Source organism: Schistocerca gregaria, chromosome 2, assembly GCF_023897955.1.
Source record: "Schistocerca gregaria isolate iqSchGreg1 chromosome 2, iqSchGreg1.2, whole genome shotgun sequence".
Taxonomy (NCBI): Eukaryota; Metazoa; Arthropoda; class Insecta; order Orthoptera; family Acrididae; genus Schistocerca; species Schistocerca gregaria.
Window position 1 is genome coordinate 488,356,617 of NC_064921.1, and position 13,926 is coordinate 488,370,542.

The following is a 13,926-nucleotide window of genomic DNA, read 5'->3' on the forward strand; positions in this document are numbered from 1 at the left end:
TTGTTGGGACAACTTTGCCAATAGAGTTATGACTCATCTTGCTTTAGGGTTTCAGATCGAATGCATGAAATGTCGATGTAAGAAGGAGTCACTTGTCTCCCTGAGATGGTGACAGGGTCGCGGTCACTGATGGTGGAAGTGTACCTTGATAAAGTGGAGTAGTGAGTTGTGACGAGGCCGGCGCTGTTCTTTTGAGCGTGCGCTTTATATGAAGCAGGTGGCAGCGGCGCGACCTGGGGCCTCGTTATTGTCAGCCAGGGCCACGGCGAGGAGCAGAGCGGGACCCGGCGCCGGCCTAATGGGCTGCGGCCGCGAAACCCTAATGAGGAGCGCGGCGCCAGCGATCAGCGCCGCAGCCGGCTTACGCCTACAGCCGCAGCTCTGCGGTGCGGCGCCTGCCACACACTGGCCGAGCGCCGCCTAGCTGCGCTAACGCTGTACGCGCGCTGCTGTGCGGACGCCTCCTTTCTCGTGACTCACCGGAGAGCTCGCACAACACACGCCAAGTGCGCCTGGATGTAATCGATGCACAGGGTGGGCGAAAACTCCCCGAACTCCTCTAAGCCCTGTTTAGTATCAAATGTTACTATGGAGCTTGGTAACTACTTTACTTCTTAACAATTGTTGGAATTCATGTTTACGTGTTTTCACAGCCGCAGTCGAGTTTTAATTTGTATCCATGGCAAAAGTGAGTGGTGATAGTTACAACGTTGAGGAGCGCTTAGCGATAAGGGTGTGGATCGACGCAGCGCAGACAGTGAGACAGGTTACTTGAGTATTCCAAGATTCCAACGCGAAAGGCAACACTTCTGTATCGAGAGAAACGTGCCTTCGCTTTTGGCAGCGCTAAAGACAGGCCGTGGAGTGGAAGGACGAAGGCACGAGGAGAAACAAGCGCCGGCGACTCTGCTTCGATTGAACAATCACCTATGAGGCCGACAAGTAAACGTGCTTCAGAACTCGGTATACCGTAGACAACAGTGCGAGATCACATGAAAAGAGACTTCTTAAGGTCAGACCTTTTCGACCGACGTTCGTAAACGAGTTATCGGATACAGACGGCAACAGGCGAGTTTTAGCATTCCGTACTTTGTTAATTCTGTCAGAGACAACAAAGGACTTGGAAGAGCAGTTGAACGGAATGGACAGTGTCTTGAAAGGCGGATATAAGATGAACACCAACAAAAGCAAAACGAGAATAATGTAATGTAGTCGAATTAAGTCGGGTGATGCTGAGGGAATTAGATTAGGAAATGAAACACTTAAAGTAGTAAAGGAGTTTTGCTATTTGGGGAGCAAAATAACTGATGATGGTCGAAGTAGAGAGGATATAAAATGTAGACTGCCAATGGCAAGGAAAGCGTTTCTGAAGAATAGAAGTGTCAGGAATTCGTTTCTGAAAGTATTTGTATGGAGTGTAGCCATGTATGGAAGTGAAACATGGAGGATAAATAGTTTGGACAAGAAGAGAATAGAAGCTTTCGAAATGTGGTGTACAGAAGAATGCTGAAGGTTACATGGGTAGATCGCATAACCAATGAGGAGGTATTGAATAGAATTGGGGAGAAGAGGAGTTTGCGGCACAACTTAACAAGAAGAAGGGACCGATTGGTAGAACATGTTTTGAGGCATCAAGGGATCACAAATTTAGCATTGGAGGGCAGCGTGGAGGGTAAAAATCGTAGAGGGAGACCAAGAGATGAACACACTAAGCAGATTCAGAAGGATGTAGGTTACAGTAGGTACTGGGAGATGAAGAAACTTGTACAGGATAGAGGAGCATGGAGAGCTGCATCAAACCAGTCTCAGGACTGAAGACAACAGCAACAACAACAACTTTGTTAATTTCCAAATGCAGCCAACCTTGCCAGGATTGAACTTCCAGATAAATTTCCATTTATTGAAGCTCACCTGCTTTCAATATCGTCGTTTAGGCCGAAGTGAATTCTCATTACACAGTCGAGTTTAAAAAGTTATGGACAGCGATGATATCACATGTTTGGACCGTACTTTTCCGAAACGACTGTGAATGGCGCAAATTATTTGCACATGTTAGAAACATGCAACATTCCTCCTCAATTCCCTCTTGCAGTGTGCATGTTCCTAAATGAACGTTTTCCAGGACGGTGGATAGGTCATCAGCAACACCAGCTCCCTTGAAATGGCCACCAGGAAATCCCGATCTCTTCACACCTGACAGCCCGTTATGGGAATCATTAAGACTCGTGTATCTGAATTCTGTTACGCTACAAACGAAGAACAGTGTAATGCTGTTCAGGATGCATTTCACACTATAACACTGGACATGCTCAAAAAAACTCGTATCTCAAGAAGAAAATGGAGGCATAAGAAAATTTGTTTACAGCACTATGAAGAACATGCAGGCGTATTGTGCACTTAATACGTAAGTACTTATGCTCTTACAAATCGAATCCATTAGCATTCGTTACTAGGTCGTACAGGGACGTCTCGCCCTGTATTTAGTGCTACCACGATTTCAGTATAAACTTTCAGGGATGGAAGAGGAGGGCAAGAGTATCAGAGTGAGATAAAAAAACTGTTATCCGGAAACCAATGAGTCGAAAGTTACAAGCGGAAATGTGTTCTTATGGTTTTTCTAAACACTTAATGCAAATACGAGGCCGATTTCCTCCCCATCCTTTTCCGTTCCGAGCTTTTGCTCCATCTCTTATTACTAGGTCGTTATCGGGACGCTAAATCGTAATCGCATTTACTTCCCGTAAGCCAATTGCATATGACAACCATCTCTCACAACTACTTGCCAAGAAGAAAAAAAACATGAATTCCTTATCGAGAGTATTTTCTTTGAAGTTATTTTCAAAATTTATAATAAACAATGTTAATGTCAGTGACTTCAAATGGAAACAAAATCGAATAGGTAAAGTTCTAAATAAATACAGTATGTGCAAAATAATTAAGTTTTTCGAAAAATAATAAAATTAATGGCAGTTATGTTGGATTCAAGTCCAAACACATATTCTGTGTGTAAGTGTGCAAAACTATTTTATAAATGTTATTAAAATTATACGAAATTCGAAATTACAATTTTGAAACTGAGTGTGTGGAATAATCCCTTTCTTTTAACGTATCGACAGATACAATATGTAGCAACAGACGAATTATTGACCTGTTCCACCACAAGTTGCTCAGTCTTCAGCTAGCAAGTCTTTGTTTGTTTTACCAGCCATTTACCTACGAACGGCCTAATGTTGTTATTGCTGTATGAGTTCACAGATAATTGTGCAGTTTTTAATGTCGATTTGTTTTCCTCTCTTTCGTTTTGAGATTACATGTGACGGTTTAAACAGTTTCAACAGCTGCATATAAACACTAACGTTGTATCAGTCGATACGGAGCTGTTACATAGGCAGCCACGGAAGTAATTAGAAGGTGAAATAAAAACACCTGTGAGCCCGCCTGGGGTACATGCAGTGAAATATTTCTGTGTAGTAAACGAGGAAAAGACAATGTGTGTAAAGATGGCCATCACAAGAAAATCAATAAAATATGGTCTTAAAAACATGTAATTGATTTTTGCATAATTACTCATTAAAAAACACCATTATCCGCTGGAGTTACTGCGTTCTTCCACGACCCGCCTTCTGATTCACTTCCGATTACGGCAGTGGAAGCAGGCAAGCAGGCAGTCCCTGGTGAAGTGGGCGCAGCTTTGCAACGGCCCAAGCTGCGCTCTCCAGGCGTACCACCACCACAACCGCCGCCAGCACCAGAATCACATAATTGCCGCCGAGAGCCGAGAAAGCGCGCCCATTTATCTCTTTTTGAGCTCCGCTGCAGCAGTGCGACCCGCGGAACTGAGGCAGGACGGAAGGAATTTAGATCGCTGCTGCAGATACGTGCCGTACGACAAAGATACTCATCGGCGAAACACAATGCGCGCTCGCGGTGCACAATGCCTGCTCGGAGTAAATTGCGACTGCTGTAAAGTTGGCGGCCCTGCTGACCCTACACATAATGGGGTGCACCAGTGCGCACCGCTGCTGACTACAGCCGGCGTTCCAGGATTGCCTGGAATGTAATAATGACGAAACGGTATTTGCGTGAACGGTACCTGCAGACATGCGTGTATGATACGCGCCTTCCAATGGAGGCTCCATGCAAAGGGACTTTGATTTCAGAAATCAGTGTAGCTTCTTCGATGGCCCAGACTGATTAAAATAACTTCGTGACTGACGCTGAGAATGGAAAGAACGGTGTCGGCAACTGTTGCATCTTATGCTAATACTATTACATTCTCTGTATCGTAAGCGAGCTAAGATAACTGGCACAAGCTACTCGCTTAGTCAGCGTTGTTGCCATTAACTGTTGATTGTTTTACACTTTCGGTATAACTAGTTGAAAATAATTGGTTTTGTTTCCTCAGTTAAATCGACTTGATTCAGTTCCTCAACAGTTTTCCGGTTTACTGCGGCCACCATCAAAAATTATTCCTAGATTGGTCACTGGTTATTTTCTCTAAACTGTCCTCATTTCTAGAACATTATGTGGAAATAAAAAACAAATACCTTCCTCATTTACTAGCAGTTGCAAAATGGTCTTGGAACAAGCTTTCTCGCTATGCATATAAAATTGGACAATGTGGACAATGAAGTTTTCGTTTCCAGTGGCATTCATGGAACATGCTGTAGCTGCATCGGTGTTCTTACGTAGACGATATTGTACTTCCTTATTGATGTTACACCGGTATCTACCTTTACTTCCGTGAAAAAATTATATTCAGAACGCACGTATTACATTTTACGCAGATACACAAAGCTGGACACCCTGTAAATCTTACAAAACATGTTCCTGCTGACTAAAACTGTAATATTACATGCCGTTAATTAGTTTTATAGTCGCTTAGGTGAACCTAAGGATCGCGACGGTAATCGTACTCGACTGGGTAAGGAAATTTCCGTTACCTCATTCGTATTTTCCATGCCGTAGCGACGCACACAAATAATTCACAAACTTCACTATATGAAAAACATTGACTCCTTAAGTCCGACAGAAAATAATCGTGCGCTTTAGCATCTCGGCGACAGCGTTTTCCATTACCCGTGAGAACAGTGAAAAAATGAGTACAGATGGCGTGTCAGTCCTTTTATACAGGATTTTTGAGCGATGTTGGTACTGACTTCGAAAAATGATGGTGAAGGAGGACAAACAGTTCAACTGGGCAGAAGAACCACTGGTTTGAGACGAAAGTTAACGACCAGAACGTGTTGTGGTATTACTCCACCAATGGAAGACGAGAGACTGTACAGAGATATTCACAGATAAACAGATTCACATATCTCTTGTTCGCTTTCGGTCGATATTTGACTTTAATCCGTTTCATCTTCAGTGATTTAGCATCGGCCATTGGCGAAGCGACGTCACATCCAGTGTTGGCAGGGCGCCGTTTTCGCCTATCGATGTGCTTCATGTAATTACGTGCATCGAAATGAGTGTGCATGCAATTTTGAATATTAATAGGGTCTGCTGAATATTTGAAAGTCCATCGGTTGGGCACCGAGCCATACAGTGTCAACATGTTCGTGTGCCGTTTAGTTGTGGCAGCCGCGTCTGTGCTGCCTCCAGTAAATAGCGGTGGTGGCGACGTCGGGGTCGCTCGTGTTTACAAACAGAGCGACGTCTCTAGCGGCAGGCACCTAATAAAAGAGCAGCCCGGGAGCGTGCGGGAAGCGCTGCAGCTAATGAAAGGCCGGGACTCTGGCCGTCGCGTCGAAGGCTAGTCGGCGCTACAGGGGCCAAATGATTTCTCAACGGAAGACGTATTGCGGCGACACACGAAGTCCCGTAACCGTGCGGCCAGCTATGCAGTGGAATGCAGATAGCTAAATATCGATCTAGTCAACAGTGCCTCTAATTAACTGTTTTATGAAAATGAAGAAAATTTGCACCTGTCTCTTTTCTTAGTTTTTGCTTATAATTTTTTACTTTTCGTCTAAAAAATTAAAAAACACTGTATTTGGATTCGTGTGTGTTCTCCACTACACAGTCTTTCTCGTTCAGTTTTGAGGAAACTGTTCGATAATATATTGGTCGCTTTCGCACTTTACAGTCTCACATCACAACTTGATACTGAACTAGCTCTCTTTCTGTTATTGCTCGTAGCTTTTATGCTTCCAAATTAAACAACACGGTCCACATATTTCGACAATTTTACAGTAAAAAATGTAGTTGTTGCCAGTTTACATATGGTGTATTTCAGGTCATACATTGCTGCTTATGACTTCTACTTAACACATCGAAATTGTTTTTAAAGTTAGGAGGAGAGCAATATCTCTTTTCAGTATCAAGTAATTAAGTGATATGTATTGGTGGCTGACCGCTATAGTCTACAGCGCATCACACGCAGTACAATGGTTGTACACTGTGTTCAGTTGTGCCACGTGTTTCTCTTTCCTATTTGGTTTATGAAGTCATACACAGTCACACTCTATGTTAAACAAACATTTATTTTCATTTTAAAACTAGTAATAAACAATCGCAGATCCAGTGGCAGAGTAATCTACTCTATGCGTCTTCACTAACAGTTTCATTCACGAAATATTCAGTAACTGTCTTTTTTTTAATCTATTGTTGAACAAATTATGTGTGTTCCAGTGAAGGAAGAATTCTAAATCGGGTTTTGCTATTGACATAACCAAATAATGTTACGCACAGCATAATTTTGTATGTCAGGGAGAAGGTCACCAACCGTGAAAGGATTTGAGTCTGCCACAAACTTGAATGAAAGAAGAGTAAATGTGTCACTAGTGAGAAATAAAAATGCAAATGGGTAATTATTTTGTTCATGAGGCCGGTAAAGTGCCTGAGGACGACGGAAAAATCTTAGGTGTTACATAGCGCAGTATATGAACAGTGATAGGCATTTCCCTTTACATGTACAATGTTAATAATTTTATTTTATCTCGATAGTCACTTTTGACATAATGCAAGAAACGGATCTGATACTATTGACTCTTTCTCACACCACCCAGAAATTATTCTAGAGCAGTGGTTAGTGAATTGGTTGGTTTTCTGTTCTATTTTTATTGATGTAAGTAGCACTCTTTCTTATAATATAACTACCCAAAGCTGTCATGTGGTGTAATACATGTGATGCGACGGAACTGAAGCAGTTATTGCTGGTTCTTCAAACAGTGTCGGGACAGTATATTTCCTCAAACGTTGTGAGACTTTGTAATGAATACTGCCCCCGATGCTTCACTTTTATCGGCATTGCATTTAATTTGTTGTGCATATTTACAACAAAATAATTAAAAAATTACGTATCTGTCTCTATGCAAAGAATAAATATATTACATGTTTTTCCGGGATCCAGACGTCAATCAAACACGCTGGGAGAATTTTAGCTATTGCATCACTTTCAATTTTCGCAAATATGCACTCTTAGTTTTTTGTTAAAAAACTCATTATCGGATTTCCTCACAACTGTAGTTGAATTAGTCTATTTGACAGATGGTGTCAGAAGAAGCAAGATTAACTTGTTAACAACAGGAGAAAACTAAGAGTTTTTCTAAGTTGTCACTGTTAATGATGCTTTGAATAAAAACGTGTAACGCATTTGGGGAAATTAAGTCGCTAATTCTGTTACAATTCCGTCTGATCCTCTAACCCAAAGTATTGTTATAATAACGAAGAGGTGAAAAGAAATACTTAACAACAGATTTTATCTCTTTACTTGAACGTCCTGCAAAATCTAGAGGTTATTCAGACCAAATGTCACGCCATGCCGTATCTTTCTTGTTTCTATTCATTCATAGGTCGCTATGTTTCACATTCAAGGCCTGTGTCGATTACCTCTAGAAGACACATTGTTGAAGCAGAGCGTCCTCCTGCTACAAGGGAGCTATCGACCGTTTTATCAGCCTCAGAGAAGAAATATTCATAACGGCCAAAAGCATGTCGCTCTCTGCGTCCAGTGAATACATTCCGTACACACTGTTGTGACGAGATCGAAGCTTGGTCTACAAACATCACTGATTTTAACAGTTGTCCCTCTAGCCTAGTCCGCTTCAGCGAGCGACACCTAAAGTAATTTCTCCACAGAGATCCACGCTTGCATTCTGAAACACAAAAAAATGAACTAAAGTGTCAAGCCGCTTAAAGTGGATGGCCGTCATGCGCTTAGCTAGCTTAGGCCAGCCGTTGGAAAGCCGACGGCATCAAAACAGGGAGGAACGTCGGAGCTCGCTGGCAACTTGCTTCGTCCCGCCTTGACGCGTAAACAAGCTCATTATCATGCTCTGCCTGCCGCCAAAGTGCTGCTAAGCCTTTTTGTTGTTGTTGTTGTTAATTGTTGTAAGTACTCGTCGCAAATCCCTAAGCCTAGTCTGGCACCTTTTGCACCATGAGGCAGGAAAATTAGTCACTTTTTTAAAATTATTATTGAATCTATACAACTGAACAGCTACCCCCTTTCCACGGTTTGTGGTACACGGATCCAGTTGCCGGCAGCCGATCTAACGGCTTCTAGGGGCAACAAAAATTTCATTTTCAGTATTTCATATAATTATCGCCAGAATTTAAAAATATAAAAACAGTGTCATAAATTACTCGTTAGTAGGTACTAGGTCAAATATTTAACACAAAAAGACAAGTATTACAGTAAGAAAAAGTGTATACGACTTGAGCCAGCTTACCTTACAGCGCACAAATCATCCAGACTATATTCATTCGGTTCAAAAATGGTTCAAATGGCTCTGAGCAGTATGGGAATTAACAGCTGAGGTCATCAGCCACCAAGAACTTAGAACTACTTAAACCTAACTAACCTAAGGACATCACACACATCCATGCCCGAGGCAGGATTCGAAACAGCGACAGTAGCAGTCACGCGGTTCCGGACTGAAACGATTAGAACCGCTTGGTCACAGCGGCCGGTATTTAAGAATGAGAGCACATAGCGACTTTCACCGAATTTTACACATAATTTGAAACTTTTACTAATTTTTTTCTCGTTGAGCCCCCCCCCCCCCCTACCTCCGTCATCTACAGATTGATAAAAATGAAAAATGTTTATTTCTGCACACGCAGTAAAACTTCATCATCAGGCACGGCGTTGTTTCTATTTCTTCATAGGTCGCTATGTTTCAAATCCAAGGCCTGTGTCGAGTGCCTCTAGAAGACACATTGTTGAAGCAGAGCGTCCTCTTGCTACAAGGGAGCTATCGACCGTTTTATCAGCCTCAGAGAAGAAATATTCATTACGGCCAACAGCATGTCGCTCTCTGCGTCCAGTGAATGCATTCCGTACACACTGTCGTGACGAGATCGAAGCTTGGTCTACAAACTTCTTTACTACTAACTCTATTCGCAACACATTTTGCAGATCGTATCCATGTACACCACTTAATGTACCGGTACCTCCAAAATTATATCATTTTACGATACATATTTCAGGAAATTTGACGTGATAAACATTGAGATCTGTGAAAAACTACGTTCTGCTTAAAATGGAGCTTAAAGTACCCAGGGCATACTGATCCAACGTTTCATAATGCCTGGACTTCACTCGTTTCAACAAACTATAAACATAATTTCAATTTTTTTGCATACATGGTTAACATCAAATGTTTAACACCTTACAACTTATTGGTAAAGTAATTAGAAGTTCGAACGTATATTAGTAATTCTTTGAAGGATAGTGGGTTACTGATACATAATGATATGCTGTAGCACGTGACAAGGCACAGTTATGTGTTCAGTAGAAGAAATGGCAGCACTGTTAGCACGATGTAACCATACTTTAAGTGAAGGGCTGGATTATTTGCTAAATTTATTACATAAACTCTCTCTCTCTCTCTCTCTCTCTCTCTCTCTCTCTCTCTCTCTCTCTCTCTCTCTCTCTCTCTCTCATTAATTGTCAGGAGCCCGTATTGCTAGCCAATAAACAGATATAATGATCCTTAGAAAGTATAATTTTAGGTCAAACATACACTTTTTTGAATGGAGTGATGCTTCTTGACAGTAACAAACTCAAAGAATTGTAAACAGATGTCAGTGGTGGTTGCTGTAGAATTTTAGTGCGAGTCGCTTACAAAATATCGAATTTTGAAAAGTTTCCACACCGATACTTTTATTTTGAAAAGTTTCCATCTCGACACTTCTTTGTTCCATTCAACTTGAGTGGTTGGTTGGTACGATGTTGTTATGCTTGTTTACAGTGTGAGTGTGTGTTCTTTGAGTGCACTGCGACTTGCTAGGCAGTCAGTGTGTGACAGTCGAAGCAGTAGGTCGTGAGTGAACTATGTGATTTAACAGCGTAGAAAAAGCCGACAAGCTTAGGGTGTATGGAGAGTACAGGAAGAATGTAGTTCGTTCTTGTAACCTATCACGTTTCTCTCCATCAAAAGTGTTATGGAAACGATTATGAGACTCGTGTTAATTTCTATACATGGGAATTAAGACAGGATACTTCATATGTATCATGTATCTTGTTTAGTGATGAAGCCACTCCTACCAATCGTGGCTAGGTAAACTGCCATAACATGCACTATTGGTTTGTTGACAATCCCCGTTGGCTTCGTCAGGTGGAATGCCAGCATCCATTGAGTGTAAACAGTTGGTGTGGTGTAATGAACCGTAAGCTTTAGGCCTGTATTTCATAGGAAGAACTCTGATCGCGTCCAAGTATAGCAGCCTCGTAACAGAGCATCTTCCACGGATGCTAGAAGATGCTCCTCTGCAGACTAAGAGGAATATATGGTACCAAAATGATATCTGTCCAGCCCATCGTGCAAGAAGTACTACATCATGTCTTCGCGAATTCTTTCCAAATCGTTGGGTTGGAGCAGACGCCTGTACTTTTGACGCACGTAGACTTTTTTCTGAGGGAAAAGCTGTAAGACGCAGTCTACAAGGACATGCCAACTAAATCCGATGATATGCAACAACGTGTTACTGCAGCCTGCTCGGACAAATCCGCTGAAATGCTAGCACGTGGGCAGCAGTCGTTCCATACCAGTATCTTGTATTGCTGCTGCCGGTGATCATTTTGATCACAACCTGTGGTGGTCAATTGTCTCGTTGCTTGTCAGAATCCTCATAACTAGTGTACGCACTTGTGTTGTTTTTTAGTGTATTGTACAATCGTCTGTGTTAGAAATTTTCAAAATACGATTTCTCGTAACCAACTGGCACTAGAATCCTCCTACAAACGCCACTGACATTCTAATTTACCCTGTTTTTAATTTGTTTGTGTATAGGCATTGTTCCATCTAAAAAGGCGTATGACTGCATAAAGAGTTCACGTTCTAAGTATTATTACTGTCTGTTGATTGGCCAACAATACGAACCCCTGACTACCAAGCATTCACGGCACATCAATAGTATTTTCCACTTCCGCAATATATGCGGTGCAAGTTTTAGGTGAATGTGTGTGTGTGTGTAAGACATATGATGTATGATGTAAAGTGGGAAACGACGGCAGCCAGGTTGGATGTAGCGAACGCAAATCGAGAGTGTTAGTGATTATCATGTTACAGTTACATTAAAATTAAGAGATTAATTTCATCCACTGTCGTGACGACAGATGGTTCATCGTATTTCTGCGTAACATTAGCTATGTTTGTTGGTTTTAAGATTTGTGCTGATCTGTGATCTCAATATAAACGCGAAAAGAGTTTCATTTACACTTTGCCTCCGAGTTTAAGACAGGGATTGGAGCTACGTGCTATAGTGCAAGTGTATTCGATACGACAGGCCGCTAACACAAGTAAAGAAAATGGCAGCCCCTATCAGTTCAAATGAAAATGAAAGACAATCCTTTTTAGGCAGCTCTTCGAATTATCTATCAAGATTCAAGAATCGGAAATTTCCATTAACTAAATTACAAGTAGTTGTGTTCATTGCAAAGTTGCACATCAAGATTTAGCGTACTGTAACCAGACTCTTTTTCCAGTTTACTTGGTTATATTCATCTGGCATATGCACAAATAGTGTTAAGCAGTGTAGTGGTATTTTGTAGTTAATGCAAGGCGCAGCTGCATCCCTTTCTTTAACGTATGACTTATCTCGTTCCACATCGCTGAGGTCCTTCTCCTTGGTGAGATCTACGGAACACATAACGGCCTGTTGCGAGATGAGACACAAGAAAATAATCGCTGCCCAGCTCACGAGGGGACAGAAAATGTTTCACGCATTCGTCGTCGTCCAAGTCTCGAATATTGAGTAGACTTCAGATGCCCCGGCAGATGAGTGACAGGTGAGCTCTTGCAGCATTTGCGGATATTCGCAGTTTCCTGCCTCAGGTGTGTCCCAATCTTGCGATGGGTCCTTCAGCGCACAAGAGACATGTCACTGCAAGGATTTGTGCAATTAGCAGACTGTGTACCTTGCCTGGGACTGGTGCGTCAAATTGAAATCTGTACTTGGTCGTTAGTGATGAAAGACTGGGCGCGTCTGAAGCCTTTGGCCCCCTATTTGGAGCACGCGGCCGAGGAGCAGCCGAAGTGCTAAGGGGATCAGCCGGATTGGGGTCGCGCTAGTCCGGCTGCATTACGGATCTCCGAGTTCTCGCCTTAACCGCGACGGAACTAGTCCCGGGACTTAGGGCGCCGTGTCCGGCAGCTCGCTGTCGCAGACTTCCCTACCCCCACCTCTACCACAACCGCCCTCACTGGGCGAGAAACCCACGAGGGCAAGTGCGTCCTGGAGACATCTGCATACTGGGTGTTGGATGAACAACTGCAAAAATTTGTATTGGCGACTAAGAACAGTGTACTTACCACGTTACATGAGTATTTACTTCATTTGCAAACTGACAATTATAAGTATTAGGAGTAGGATGCTTTTAGGTTGATTAGTAGCTCCTGTACGAAGTGGCAAGAGCCAGTGAGACTGGGCAGCAGGGCAGGTGTTGAACTGTGGACACGTGGACTCAAACCGGTTAGTCTCACAGACAGGCGTGGTCCACTTATGAAGAGAACACAGTAAGTGCCATAAAGCGAATCCCCAGAAACACCGCCCAGTGGAACGCGTTTCCCGGCTTATCTGTAGGTAGTCGACCGTTTCTGAGAAAACGACCGTTACAGTATTGGATGTAATTTAGGTACCTTTTGTGGCCCCATCAGTTCAGCCAAAGAGGAGGCACTCTGGCCAGCGTCGCATCTCCACGCTTTTGCGCTCTGTGTTGGAAACTTGGTTATTGTTTTTTTTAATCATTTTTTTCTTTCTTTTTTCTTTCATTCATGTACCCATGCCAGTAGGTTAGTACACGAATGTTTGTTATCAGGGGCTACAAGGGCTTTATGGCAATCAAAATTAATTGTTGCTTTCAGAGTGTCATACGTTTATTATATAATATATGCGTGTGTATCGTATTTCAATGGTTCCTATCTTTTTATATTCGCATACTCTGATAATTTATTCTTATAGTTGTCCATATATTAATTCTTATATTTTATTCTTATGTTTATTCTTCAGGAAGATTTGATCCACTTATATATTGTTTTTACATATTCGTGTAGTAATCATCTATGGAACACGGGTAGATAAACAAAACATAAAAGAATATAACAGTTATCTGGTTTCGAAGACGCACCGAGAAAGTGTGAAGCTGCTCCGCTTGATTTTGCTATATGCTAAGAGGCACATACAGTACCATGAAAACGGTCACTGCCATTTTCCAAGAAACGGTCAAGTACCAACGGATATGCCGAACTGCGTGTTCACTTATTTTGAACCGTCTTACACTGATTAGAGTTTCTGGGAAATCGAGCAAATGGCAGTGGTGCAGTTACGACCGTGCAGAAAACTTCAGTTAGAAAATTAGAATGATCAAATGTGTGTAAATTCCTAAGGAACAAACTGCTGAGGTCATCGGTCCCTAGACTTTCACACTATTTAAACTAACTTATGCTAAGAACAACACACACACACACACACCCATGC

The 13,926-nt window shown here is 42.2% G+C and overlaps 1 protein-coding gene across 2 annotated transcripts in view; it reads left to right on the top strand.

Annotated features, from left to right (window-relative positions):
- Positions 1-13,926, top strand: part of LOC126327557 (nephrin) — a 1,259,290-nt gene that overhangs the window by 1,141,259 nt on the left and 104,105 nt on the right. The gene's annotated exons all lie outside the window — the stretch shown is intronic.